The 12,982-nt window shown below is 44.7% G+C and overlaps 1 pseudogene across 1 annotated transcript; it reads left to right on the top strand.

Annotated features, from left to right (window-relative positions):
• The first annotated feature begins 1,482 nt into the window (after positions 1 to 1,482).
• On the top strand, positions 1,483 to 1,997 carry LOC102544399 (bolA-like protein 3 pseudogene; annotated as a pseudogene). The gene has a single exon (XR_001458943.3). The product of XR_001458943.3 is annotated as a bolA-like protein 3 pseudogene (transcript).
• Positions 1,998 to 12,982: the final 10,985 nt, after the last annotated feature.

The raw sequence follows: 12,982 nt of genomic DNA on the forward strand, positions 1-12,982 counted from the left end.
AAGAGAGAACACACAAATTTCCAAAATCAAGAATGAAAGAAAGGATTATTACTGATCCTACCAAGATGAAAAGGATTATAAGGAACTATTATGAACAAATTTATGCCAAAATACTTAGATAAAATGGACAAATCCTTAGAAAGACAAAAATTACCAATACTTACTCATAAAGGAATAAAAAATCTGAATAGGACTCTAAGCAGTAGAGAAATTGAATTAGTTTACAACTTCCCACAAAGAGGTCTCAGAATCTGATGGCTTCAAATAATTAAAGAAGACATAATATCAGATAATTAAAGAAGATATTTCAATCCTTCATAAACTCTTTCAGAAAATGGAAAAGGGTATACTTTTCCACTCATTCTGGGAGTCCAGTATTACCCTGATATCAAATCCAAACAAAGCCATCTCCAGGAAAAAAGAAACTATAGACCGATAGCCCTAATGTACATTGATGCAATCATCTTCAACAAGATATTAGCAAACTGAATGCAGCAATTATATGAAAAGGACAATATAGCATGACCAAGTGGAATTTACCCCAGGAATACAAGGTTGGTTTAATATCTGAAAAGCAATAACTATAATACAATATATTAACCGAATAAAGGACAAAATCCACACAATCATCTGAAAAGATGCAGAAAAAGCATTCAACAAGTTCCAACACCCATTTGTAATAAAAACTCTCAACATATTGAGAGTAAGAGGGATCATCCACAACTGATAAAGGGCTTCTGGGAAAAACTTACAGCTAACATCATACTTACTGGTGAAAAAGTGAATATTTTTCCCACAAAATCAAAAACAAGGTAGCAGTGTCCACTCTCATCACTTCTTTTCAACACTGTATTGAAAATTTTAGTAAAATAGGCAAAAACAAAGCAACAACAACTAAAAGTAAACCCATCCAGGTTGGAAAGGAATAAATAAAATTGTATTCTCAGAATATAAGATTCTGTATATAGAAAATGCTAGAGAATCCATGTAACATTAATAAGAACAAAAATTAATGAGTTTAGCAAGGTTGCCGGACACAAGATCAATATTAGATTATCAACTGTATTGTCATATGCTAGCAAAGAAAAATCCAAAAATGAAATTAAGAAAATGATTCAATTTACGTTAGCATCACAGAGAATAAAATACTTAGGAATACATTAACAAAATAAATATAAGACTTGTACATTGAAGACTACAAAACATGAGAAAAAGTAAAGGAGATCTAAGTAAATGGAGAGATGCTCCAGGCTTCTGGGTTTGAAGTCTTACTGTTGTTAAGAGGGAAATTCTCTCCAAATTGACGTTAAACTCCCAATGAGCTTTTTGGTAAAAATTGATAACCTGAGTAAAACCAAAGAAACAAACAAGCAAAAAAACCTATGCGAAAATGCAAAACACTTAGAGTGGCCAAAACAATATTTTAAAAGAACAAATTAAGGACATACATTACTTACTTTAAAACTTACTATATAGGGGCGCGTCGGCCGGGCATGGCGGCGTGGAGCCCGGCCGCGCCGGCGCCTCTACTCCGCGGGACCCGCGGGCTTCCTCTTCTCCACTGTGCCCAGCGGATGTTTGCCTCGCAGACCCAGGGGGAGCTCAAGGTGACCCAAATTCTCAAAGAAAAGTTTCCTCGAGCTACAGCTATCAAAGTCACCGACATTTCAGGAGGCTGTGGGGCAATGTATGAGATTCATATAGAATCAGAAGAATTTAAGGAGAAGAGAACTGTCCAGCAGCACCAGATGGTAAATCAGGCACTAAAAGAAGAAATCAAAGGCATGTATGGATTACGGATATTTACCTCCGTCCCCAAACACTGACCACACCCTGGCCGCGTAGATGCTGCTGCTAAATCTTGGATGAATCTGACTGATAACCATTCTTTCATAGGCATCCAACAAAAATTTTATCTATTTTGCTGATAGACATTTCCATAATATAATTATAGAATATGTTATCTATTTAGATGTTAATTAAAGGCAACAGACAACTAAAAAAAAAAACTTACTATAAAACCTCACTAATCAAAGCTGTGTGGTATTAACACAAGGACAGGAACACAGATCAGTTGCACAGGATTAAATGCCCAGAAATAGACTGTCACTTTTATAGCCAATTGATTTTCTATGAAGTTTCCAAACAATTCAATTCAGTGATGAAAGGGTAATTTTTAAAAATGGAATGTTGTTGAAGTACAATATTATTTTAGTTTAGTTTTGGTGTAGTACATAGTTATGTGACAATTGTATACATTTTGAAAAGGTCACCACAGTAAGTCTAGTAGCCATCTTTTCCCATACAAAATTGTTACAGTATCATTGATCATATTCAAAAGGATGATACTTTCAACAATGCTGCTGAGACAATTGAATAGCCATATGCCAGGGGGGAAAAAAAAAGAACTTAGACCTTCATCTCACAATATAAACAAAAAATTAGCCCACAATGGATCATAGGCATAAATGTAAAAGCTAAAACTATTGAACTTATAGAAGAAAACATTGGAAGAAAATCTTTGCGACCTTAGATTGGGCTACACATTTTTATAAATGACACCAAAAGCAAGATCTAAAAAAGAAAAATATTGATAAATTGAACTTTAAAATTTAAAACATTTGGGCTTCAAAAGACACCATTAAGAAAATGAAAAGACAAGCTATAGACTGGGATAAAAGATTTGCAAATCACACATTTCATAAAGGATTTATATCTAAACTATATAAAGAAATTTCTGAACATGTTGATTAAAAAACCAAATCACGTAATATAAAAATGGTCAAAAATTTGAACAGACATCTCACCAAAGAAGTTATACAAATGGTTAATAAGCTCATGAAAGATGTTCAACATCATTAGTTATTAGAAAAATGCAAATTAAAATCACAGTGAGATATGGCTGCACACTCAGTAGGATGGCTGCAATGAAAGATCAAAACCAAGAAAGACAAGGATGTGGAGAAACTACTGCCCGTGGGAATTTAAAATTTCTATGTCTTTGGAAAACAGTCTGGGGCTTTCTTAGAAAGTTAAACTTACCGCTTGATCCAGCAGTTCTACTCCTAGGAATCTGCCCAAGAGAAATGAAAACACACGTCCCCACAGAGATGTATATGCAGATGTTTAGAGAAGTATTATAAGAACCAAAAACTAGGAAAAATCCAAATGTCCATTAATAAATGGATAAACACAGTGTGTCCTATGCCTGCAATCGGATATTCAGCAATAAAAGGGGGGAATAAAAGACCTGCTGATACATCCCATGACATCGATGAACCTCAAAAGCACTGCTAAACCAGAGTGGAAGAAGCCAGAAACAAAAGGCTCATGAGTATATGATTTCATTTCTATTAAATATCCAGAAAAGGCAAATTTATAGAGGCAGCAAGCAGCTGAGTGGTTACTTAATTAACCTGAATTACTGCAAACAGACATGAGGGAACTTTCTGGGCTTATGGAAATGGAAACTGGATGTGGTGATCATCACACAACTCCATACATTTGCTAAAGATCATTAAATTGTACCTTTATGATGAGTGAATTTAAAGGTATGTAGATGATGCCTCGACAAAACTGTTTAAACACTTGAAAACGTGAAATGTAGAGATCTAAAAATCCAGCTGCAGTCCAGTTGGCTCTGCTTTGCTATGAATCATTTCTGCTGCTGAAGTTAAGCTGGAATTTGGAATGATTATGCGAATGTAACTGCTGGATCTCCAAGAAGATTGGTTTCGGGTACATAATGATATTTAGAGAAATAAACACTCGGTCAGTTTGGTTGTCTCTACAGCAATTTACTATTTGCTATGCTTTCTGTAGTGCAGGTTGCTTCTCAGGGGATATTACTGCTCAGTGTAAGTCGTAATTAATTAAGAGCTCAGCTCCTGCCCTAGAAGCAAGCAGAAAGGCAAAGAGAGCCAAACAGATGTCCCCAAAGTGATGTCCGGGTCTTCTAGCAAGCTTTCTAATTCCCACTAACACAAACATGTGCCCTGGGTTGGAAAATACTCACTTCCTGTCAAGAATAGCAGTGAAATAATTGGCCAGATAAAGGAAAAACACCTTAATTCTTACGTGCTGGCAGTTGAAATGTGTTAAGTATAAAATCAGCTCATACAGTGAGTCAACCTTGATCATCATGACCAAGTGGGGAGGTTGCTCGGTTGCTGGGGATTAAAGAAGAATATGGGCTGGGGACAGATCTGCCCTGTCAAATATCAAGACTTATTCTGGAACACTAGTAAATTGGCGCCATGATAGATGGATAGGCCAATGAGACCAGAGAACTGAAACAGAGCCACAGAATTATTCTATCATATTATGATAAACAAGCGACACATTATATGACTATGTTGAAATTAAGTATATAAAAACTAACTTAGAAAACAATTGGAAGTCAGTTCAGGAAACATCTTCTGTAAGCATCCAGATAGTAAATATTTTACCCTTTGTAGACCATCCATCTCTGTTCATTCTCCTCCTCTGCTTCCTCCTCCGCCTCTTCCTCCTTCATCTTTTTTTTCTACCAACCTTTAAGAATGTAAAAACCATTCTTAGTTCAGGGGCCTATAAAAACAGACCATGGGCAAGGGCCGTAGGTTGCCGACCCTTGATCTATAGTATCAGAGAAGATAATTTCAATCAACATAAAAAAACAAAGGCTTAGTAATCGCAAAACAGTCTGCAAACAAATCAGTAAGAATACACACAGTCCAACAAGAAGGTGAACAAATGATGTGAACAGGAAATTGAATAGCTAATAAACATACAAAGACAAACTTGTGCATGGAGAGTGGGAACTACAAATGAACGCATAATGTTATGAGATAACATTGCACACCCTTCAGTTTGCAATACAAAAAAAAGTGAGTCTAAGTCTTTCAAAAGATGCAGGTCAACTGAAATTCTTACACTGCTGATGGAGTGTAAATTGGTTAATCACTTTGGAGAGCAATTTTGCACTTTTAAGTAAATTTGAGGATGCACATACCCTGTAACAACGCTGCTAGTAGTACTAAGGGAAAAAATGGGAAACCACTTAATGTCCACTGCTCAGGCAATGAATAATGAAGGTCCTGCCAGCAGCCATCCCTGAGCTCCCCTGGCCGGAGCAAATCCCACACGGTGCCCGGAATGAATTTCTTTATGGGCAGCTCTGCAGGTCTGAGCGACATTCTGCTCCCCAGTTACATCTGCTGACCTCTCCTGGGGGGATCTCCTTGCTCAGTCTGGTTAGAATCGGAGGGGCAGCGTCCACCGACCGAGTGCGTTAAGGCTGCTACTCAGACTGAGCTCTTAGAACTTGGATCAGGGCCCAGACCTTGGATTATGACCATGCGTCACCCAGGAAAAATGGTCTTAAATGCATCCTGGGCTTCATTCAGATGGACGGAGCTGGCAGTGGGGAACAGAGAAAGTGCAGGACCTCAGGTCCACGCGCATGTGGATTATCTGGAGTTTTGGAAAGAGTCCTCACCAAGTGCAGGGGGCCAAACTCTCCCTCCGACAGCACCGAGAGAGGCAAAGTGAGCTCCACCTTTATCCTACAGGGTCCCAGTTCCTCCAGGCCCCAACGCAGACATCAGCGTGGGGCCGGGGCAAGGCTGTCTCTTTGTGAAGCCCGCTTACTCAGTCTCTGGCATCCAGCCTGGAACCCACATTCCACCTGGGCACCCCATACCCTGCTGCAGTGCCCAACCTGGCCGCGCTACCTGATCAGAATCCACTCAGAAGAATATGTAAATTAGGGGCTGAGGGCTTGATGAATTCCGTAGCCTGGAACTTCACTGGAGCCTTGCAGTAGTGAGTTTCCTGGCCACGGGAGCACGCGAGCAGAGGGTGGACGCCCACTAGTCAGGGGTGCGGAGATTTGAGCGCTGTGCAGAATATGGGGCTAGATAGCCTCGAGGGCCCTTACTAACTCTGAAATGTGGTGAAGCTGTGACACCGGATGTCTTAACCTCCCAGAAAGAGGCTGTGATAGGGAGGAAGGTAGACATTGGGCAGACTGACGGAGCCAGGGTTCTGCAACCTGCAGGTCACTGCCAGAGCTCTCTCTGCCTCCTGAGTTTACTTAAGTACCTGACCAAGGGCTTCTTGGAAGGAGAGGCGAGGGCCCCCATCCCTGTATTAGACAATTAAAGCTTTGTTCTCTGTGTTACTGACCTGCAACAGTTAATGCTCTTCCCACAGAGGCCCAGTTTAGGCACTGGAAGGATTAGAGGAAAACCCACTTTCACAAACCAACCAGAGTTGACATATAAATAGACTTTATAACATTATGAACATCCATGGACTGTTTGAAAATCAGAAAAAACAAAACAGAACAAAATCGTGTGTTGTGGGTAGCAGACAGGATTATGGTTCAGTTGCTTTTTCTCTTTTATTTCGGATTTCTGTGACTCTTTTTATAAAGTTTCTTTATAAAGACTTCAGAAAGAGAAATCACTTCTCTGGGCTCAAAGGGCATTTCATCAATCACTATGTTGGGGAGATGAGGACATGTTTCTATATTTATCTCGTTTTGGCTTTGGTGGCTCAGGGCCATGGGTGGTTCTCAAGGCCTTGGGTCTGTCTAGTTCCAGAACTGAGCTGACCGAGTTTCCTGTCTGTGTGTTTTTGTTTTGCTTAGTTTGGTTTGATGCAGCCAAGTGGGCAGGTCTGAGGTGTTGGTATCCACACAGCAGCAGAGGAACAAGAGGTTCTGGGGCCTTCTCCTTTCTTACAGAAGTGTAAGTGTTCCTTGACAGCTCTGGGGTGCTGACTTCCAGGGAAAGATGGCAGCATGAACACCTGCCCCCCATCCTGGTCTCTCCTGAAGCCCCCCATACTTTACTAGAGAGAACAGGAGCAGAGACGACTGGGTTTTGGAAGCTGGAAGGCAGAGCAAAGCCAAATCTGGCAGTGCAGAAGCCTGAAAGTCCACACAATTGACACTGCAACACCCTCACGAAGCCCAGGAGAAGGCTGTCCAGATGCACCTGGGAGTAGGGGAAAGGGAGGAAGGCTGAAAAATACTGGAGAAGTTATATCTGCAGGTGCCCTCACCTCCCACAACTGCCTCTCCCCAGCCTTGTTAGGAGACTGGAGATTCAGTCTGCGGAGAAAGCCGAGGGGACCATCTTACACAACCGAGGATGGGGTCCTGCTCCACAAAGGCAGGAAAAGCTGGCACCCTGATCGTGGGCTTCCAGCCTCCTTCACTGTGAGGAATGCATATCTGTTAAGCCGCCCAGTCGATGGTGTTTTGTTATAGCAGCTCTAGCTGACAGATACACTCAGCTAACCTCTATCCTTCAGGTCTCTGTTTAAACCATATCTACTTTAAAAAAACTGTCCCCAATTCCCCTCTCCTGTGCCACACTTCCATTTGGATCGGACCCCTGGTACTCAACGTCATGGCAGTCGTGGCCCCTTTTTCACGACAGCATTAATTAATTGTGTAACTATGGGTGTTTCTCCACCAGCCTGCGCTCAGTAGAGGCGGGGACGGCACCTGTGCTGTTCAGTGACGTAACCTGGTATCCAGCACAGGGCCGGAACATGGTGGGTGCTCTGTCAAGATTTTTAATATGTGATCATGAAAGCTGGCCCTGAATGTGAGGAAATCTTTTGGAGCAGTTTCAAAAATTTGGTTTTCAACTCAGCAGTCTTACCGGAGAAAGGCTGTCAACTTTGTAGTTTGTGTCACCCTTCTTAACGTGCAGTGCTTGACATTGTCAGTGCTCACACATGCCTTCTACCTTGTGGGAGTCTCTGCTGCTTTATAGTCTGCCACTTTTACTGCATGGAAAGGATGCCAGACAAATTCCCCTTGTGGGACCTGAGCATCCAGTAGATGCTGCCTTATCTCTTGGCTTCTTCCCTGTGGTCACCAGACTGTCCCTTAAAGTAGTTCAAGCCTGTGGGCCCTGTGTAGTATCCAGAATGGTGCAGCCTGTGACTGTGCAGTAGTGTGAATGAAGGCCAAGTGCGAGGTCTGAGTGACAAGCCTGTGACTGAGCGTCAGTGAAGCAATCCGAGCAGACAGTGGTTCATTTGTGCCTGTGCGGGCTCGCCGCTGAGCGCCTGGCCCCTCTCCACCGGAGCCGCGACTACACCCAGCTAGTCCCGCAGCACTTGGGTCTTCCCCTGGCCCGGGCTGTTTTTGTGCCCTGCCTAACACCCGTAGGTGGAACCGTCCTCCCTCATGAGCTAAATGTTTGTGTCGCCTCAAAATTCATATGCTGAAGCCCTCAGCCCCAGTGCAGTGGTGTTGGGAGGTGGGGCCTCTGGATGGAGGGCATGAGGATGGGGCCCCCCATGGTGGGATTAGTGCCCTTATAAAAAGCAGAGACCAGAGCCCCCTCTCTCTGTTCTCAGAGGACATAGCAAGAAAGTGGCTGTCTACAAGCCAGGAAGAGGGCCCTGATGAGGAAGTGAACTTGCTGGCACCTTGGTCTTGGACATTTCATCTCTAGAACTGAGAGACATAAATTCCTGCTGTTGTAGCTGCTCAGCCTGAGGATTTTGTTATCGCAGCTCAAATGGACTAAGACCTTCCCCAGCACCCTCTCCTCGTAAGTCTGCACGGTATCGTCTCCCACCTGCAGGCGGCCCACGTGCTCCGGTGTCTCAGTGGAAGACAGCTTTTGAGTTTACTTTTTTCCTTTTCTTTTTTCTATTGAAGTAGAGTTGATTTACAATGTTGTGTTAGTCTCTGGTGTACAGCACAGTGATTCAGTTATACACACACATATATATTCTTTTCATCATAGGTGACTGCAAGGTATTGAATATAGTTTCCCGTGCTCTACGGTAGGACTTTGTTGTTTATCTATTTTATACATAGTAGTTTGTATCTGCAAATCCCAAACTCTCAATTTATCGCTCCCCCCTTCCCCCACCTCCCCCTGTAACCATGTTTGCTTTCTATGTCTGTGAGTCTATTTCTGTTTTGTAAGTAAGTTCGGCCAATTAGAATCAGAATATCGAGTTCACTTTTGTTGTACACCTACCTGGTGACACTTTGCTGTCTGTGTGAGGGCTCACTTTGAGGACAGTAACCTGCTCTTAATCTCACTCTCCAAACTAGAAAATTCGTCTTTACCGAGAGAATACTTCACTTAACAGACGTCCCAGGCACGGATACAGGCAGCGTTCACACCTTCCCACCATTTTTAATGTCCACATGTTCTGTTGATTCCTCCTGGTTGATGGAGTCATTCCATATAGTTGATCCAGGTTTTCTGATTTGAACATTTATATACTGGTCGCTTTTTTCTAACTTTGAGATTTTTCCTCAGAGGAAAGTTTCCTGGTGAAAGAGTCTGAGTTCTTTTACGGCACTGACATAAAGCCACATTGCTTCACAAAAGCCGCGACTGTAGGCAAGGCTCCAGCCGTGCACGAGGGAGCCCACGCCATCCCCACCGCCCCACCAGGTCTTACATCTCTGTTTTAACTAGTTTATTAGGTACCTAATGGGCCCTTCGCTTTATTTTACTGTTCATTCCTTCCTATGCAGAATTCTGCTGCAATGAACAAAATGCTAGCGCTCCTAAAGTCTGTTATCTTTCCGCCAACAAGCAGAACTCTGTTTGAGGGTCCATAGGTTTGACTCTGACACCGCACTATCCGCATTCTGAAATCTACAATCTATTCATTTTTAATATTAGTGATGCTCCTAGAGATGTATGGGGGGAAACGCGGTGAAAGAGAAAGCAAACAAATGCGCAGACGAGCAAGGACGTTTTCCCTTTGCCAACAAGGGCCTCCCCGAAGTCACAGCGTTCGTCGCAGGCCACCTAGTGGACCCACGTGGGAAAAATGCTGGGGGAGGGGAGGGGGACCTTTCCCGGGAGCACAGAGAGGGACGCTGGCTCTGAGTCCTGTTTCCTCCCCGGGAGGGGGGAGGGGAGAACTGTAGGCACCCCCTCCCCAACTCCCACCAGCTCCCCTGCACCACCACCATTTCACATTTCCCGGGGGAGGCGATGGGCCGGCCTCTTCCTGGTGTAGGTGTAGGGGAACCAGGAGGGAACAAAACACAGTTGTTACATCAGCTAAACTGCACCAAGTCGGGGACTCCGTTAGAGGAATGAATTTCTAGCGCACGCGCGCGCGCACACACACACGCACACAAGCCAACCACGATTCCCGGGAACAGAGATGCCAACATGAGGGGGTTTTATTCTCTCACCTAGTGTTACTTGAGTTCCCAGGGCTTGCCTTCCGCCTGGCCCTCGCTGGGACCTGGTGTCTAAAGGAAGGGGACTCAGCTGTGGGCCGGCAGTAACGGAGATGCAGTGAGACTTGAGCCTGAGGTCTCTCTGCAGGAGGGCATCAGAAAAGAAGTTTCCGCGGGGAGGTGGGATTTTTTTCCCTCGTGGCTTTAATTTTTGGTTATATTTAAACAAAATCCGTGGGGAGGGTATGGCTCAGGGGTAGAGTGTGTGCTTAGCATGCATGAGGTCCTGGGTTCAATCCCCAGTACCTCCATTAAGGAAATAACAAAACAGAAAAAAAAAATTTTTAACGCCCATTTTAAACAAAATCATATACATTTATAAAAACTTGGGGAAAAAAAAGCAAAAGTGAACGTTCCTCTCCCTCCTCCTGCACGTCCGTTCTCAGCAGGGAGCCGCTGTTGGGTTTGCTTTGTGTAATTCCTGGAGACTTTAAACCAGGACTCAAAGGATGAAAAGGTTTGGTTGGGGGAGGGGATGGGAGAGGGACGAGATGGTGGGACTGTCTGGAATGGGAAGAGTTAACTCTAGGTGGGCACTCAGCCCTGTGACCCTGGTCCTATTTGAATTTTCTGATAGGCTCAGTTCCCTTGGGTTTCTGATAGTACTTATAATTTAAAAAAAAAAAAAAGGAAAGAAAAGAAAGAGAGGAAAAAAGAACTAGTTAATTCATTCCAGATATCTTGCTTTCTTCAAATTCCCTGGATTTTTTTTTTTTTCCTTCTTTGGTTTGACCACGAAGTGAACCCAAGAGTATGAATCATAAGCCTTCACTTCATGAGTGTTTTATTCCAAGAACTTTGACTTTCCGAACTTTTTATACTGCATTCAAATCCTCCGGCAACTCGGCATTTTCCTGCTCTCGCTGGCCCTTGGAAGGAGGGCTAGGGGACGTCTGCTCGGCGGCAGCAGGTACCTAACTCCCAATGTAGTTAGTAGCAGCCTCAGTCTTCGCAGGCCTCCGGGCTAGTCTACGTGCCTTTCCTCTGGGCCACCTGTGCTTACCTCTGTCAGAGGACTTCACAGTCCACAGTAAGCTGCTGTGAATTATGGGGCTGTATGCAGCCGGTGACATCCGTGAAGTCTGTCTGCTCCCTGGGATGTGCTCAGCGCCCAGGACCTCCAGTATCTGCAGCACAAATGTAAGAGTCATGACCAGTCATAACCACCATCGAAATTCTCTGTTCAAGGGGTGGTGGCCACAGAGCTCATTGCATCAGCCACTAGCCATGTGTGACAAAAATGCTAGCTCACCCGCAGCCAGGCACAGTCCCCACACCGGAAGTCTGACGGAGCCTCCTTTGTGGATTTCCCAGCATTCTCTCTCATCTTTGAGAGTTAGAACTTTCCAGGCTCCAGCTGCCCAGTGCGTGACACCCACGCTCCCTGACTCAATCCCAGCCACCACTTTTCCAGTCAATGGTGACCCACGCTCAGCCTGTGCCACAAAATCCTTCTGAGTGGTGTCACCCTACACCCCATGCTCACCTTCCCCATCCAGGACCTTCAGCGGGAGCCAGCCAGCTGCACAGAGCATGTACCACTTAGCTTCCGTGTCCTCCCAGGCCCCCTTGCCACTTGACCTCTTGGTCCACATTGCCTGTCTCTTTTCCTCAACTCTTCACCTGTCTCCTTTCTGCCTCAGGTTCTGTGTGTTACTCAGGAGAGGCAAGGTGCTGCTCCAGGAATAATCTCCCTAAAAATCTTACAGACCTAATACAATTAGAGCTGATTTCTTGCCCAGGGGCTCACTCTGGGTTGGGGGAGGATTTCTGCTCACTACAGTCATTTAGGGACCCAGGTGGATGGAGGTTCCATCTCCACCCACAATCCCATGATCATGAAGACATGGTGAATTATACACAAGCGCCTGAAGCTTCTGGTCACAGTTCACTGGCCAGAGCAGGTCACGTGGCCACGCTTCATTTCAGTGCATGTGGGTGATGGTCCTGCCAGGCACCAGAAGCGGAGATCTGTGCATGGCTTTGGAGACTGACTTCCAGACTCTTCTTTCACTGACAGCGCGGTTGGACTTGTTTGTCAGCCAGCCTGACCTTGGCCATCCTGCCCGGCTCCCAGCCTCGCTTGCTCTTGCCATTTTAATCCACCCACAGTTGTGAGGAATAAATCTCTCTGGCTGAGGAACCCGGACCACTACTTCCTGCCAGAGGAAGGAAATGATCATCATTCATGGGAGATCAGAGTCGTGTTATAAAGCAATAGTCCCAGAGAGTTTCCAAACACCTTCTCAGCCAGTAGTTTTCATTCAGTTAGCCAAGGAAGTTCCACCGACTGGGTTTCCTAAGCCCATATTCTGTGCCAAGGACCTGCCAACCACACACGGTCTCTGCTGTGAAAGAACTAACATGTAGGCAAGCAGATTCAAAACTCTCCGTAGTAAGTCTTGCCTCGTCTACTGTCCCAGAAACGCAGAGGCTAGTGATGGGCAGGAAAAGGCATCCGAGGGGAGCAAGTTGGGAAACCCAGCACCAGTGGGGTCAGCTGCACTGGGGGACGAAGCTGCCAATAGTGGGGAGGGCTCCACCCACTCTGTTGTCTCATGGCATGGAGACAGGACAAACAGAACATCAAATTGCTGCCTCCAGCAAAACCAGGCTTTCCTAAGAGCTGTCAGTGTTGTGTCTAATGGTCTTAGCATGGGTTTGAGTCTCAGCTTCTCCCATTCCAGGCGTGCCACCCTCTGGGCTGTTTCATCATCTGTAAAGTGGAGTTTGGGGGAAGATTAAATGAGA

This window comes from Vicugna pacos, chromosome 28 (assembly GCF_048564905.1).
Source record: "Vicugna pacos chromosome 28, VicPac4, whole genome shotgun sequence".
NCBI lineage: Eukaryota > Metazoa > Chordata > Mammalia > Artiodactyla > Camelidae > Vicugna > Vicugna pacos.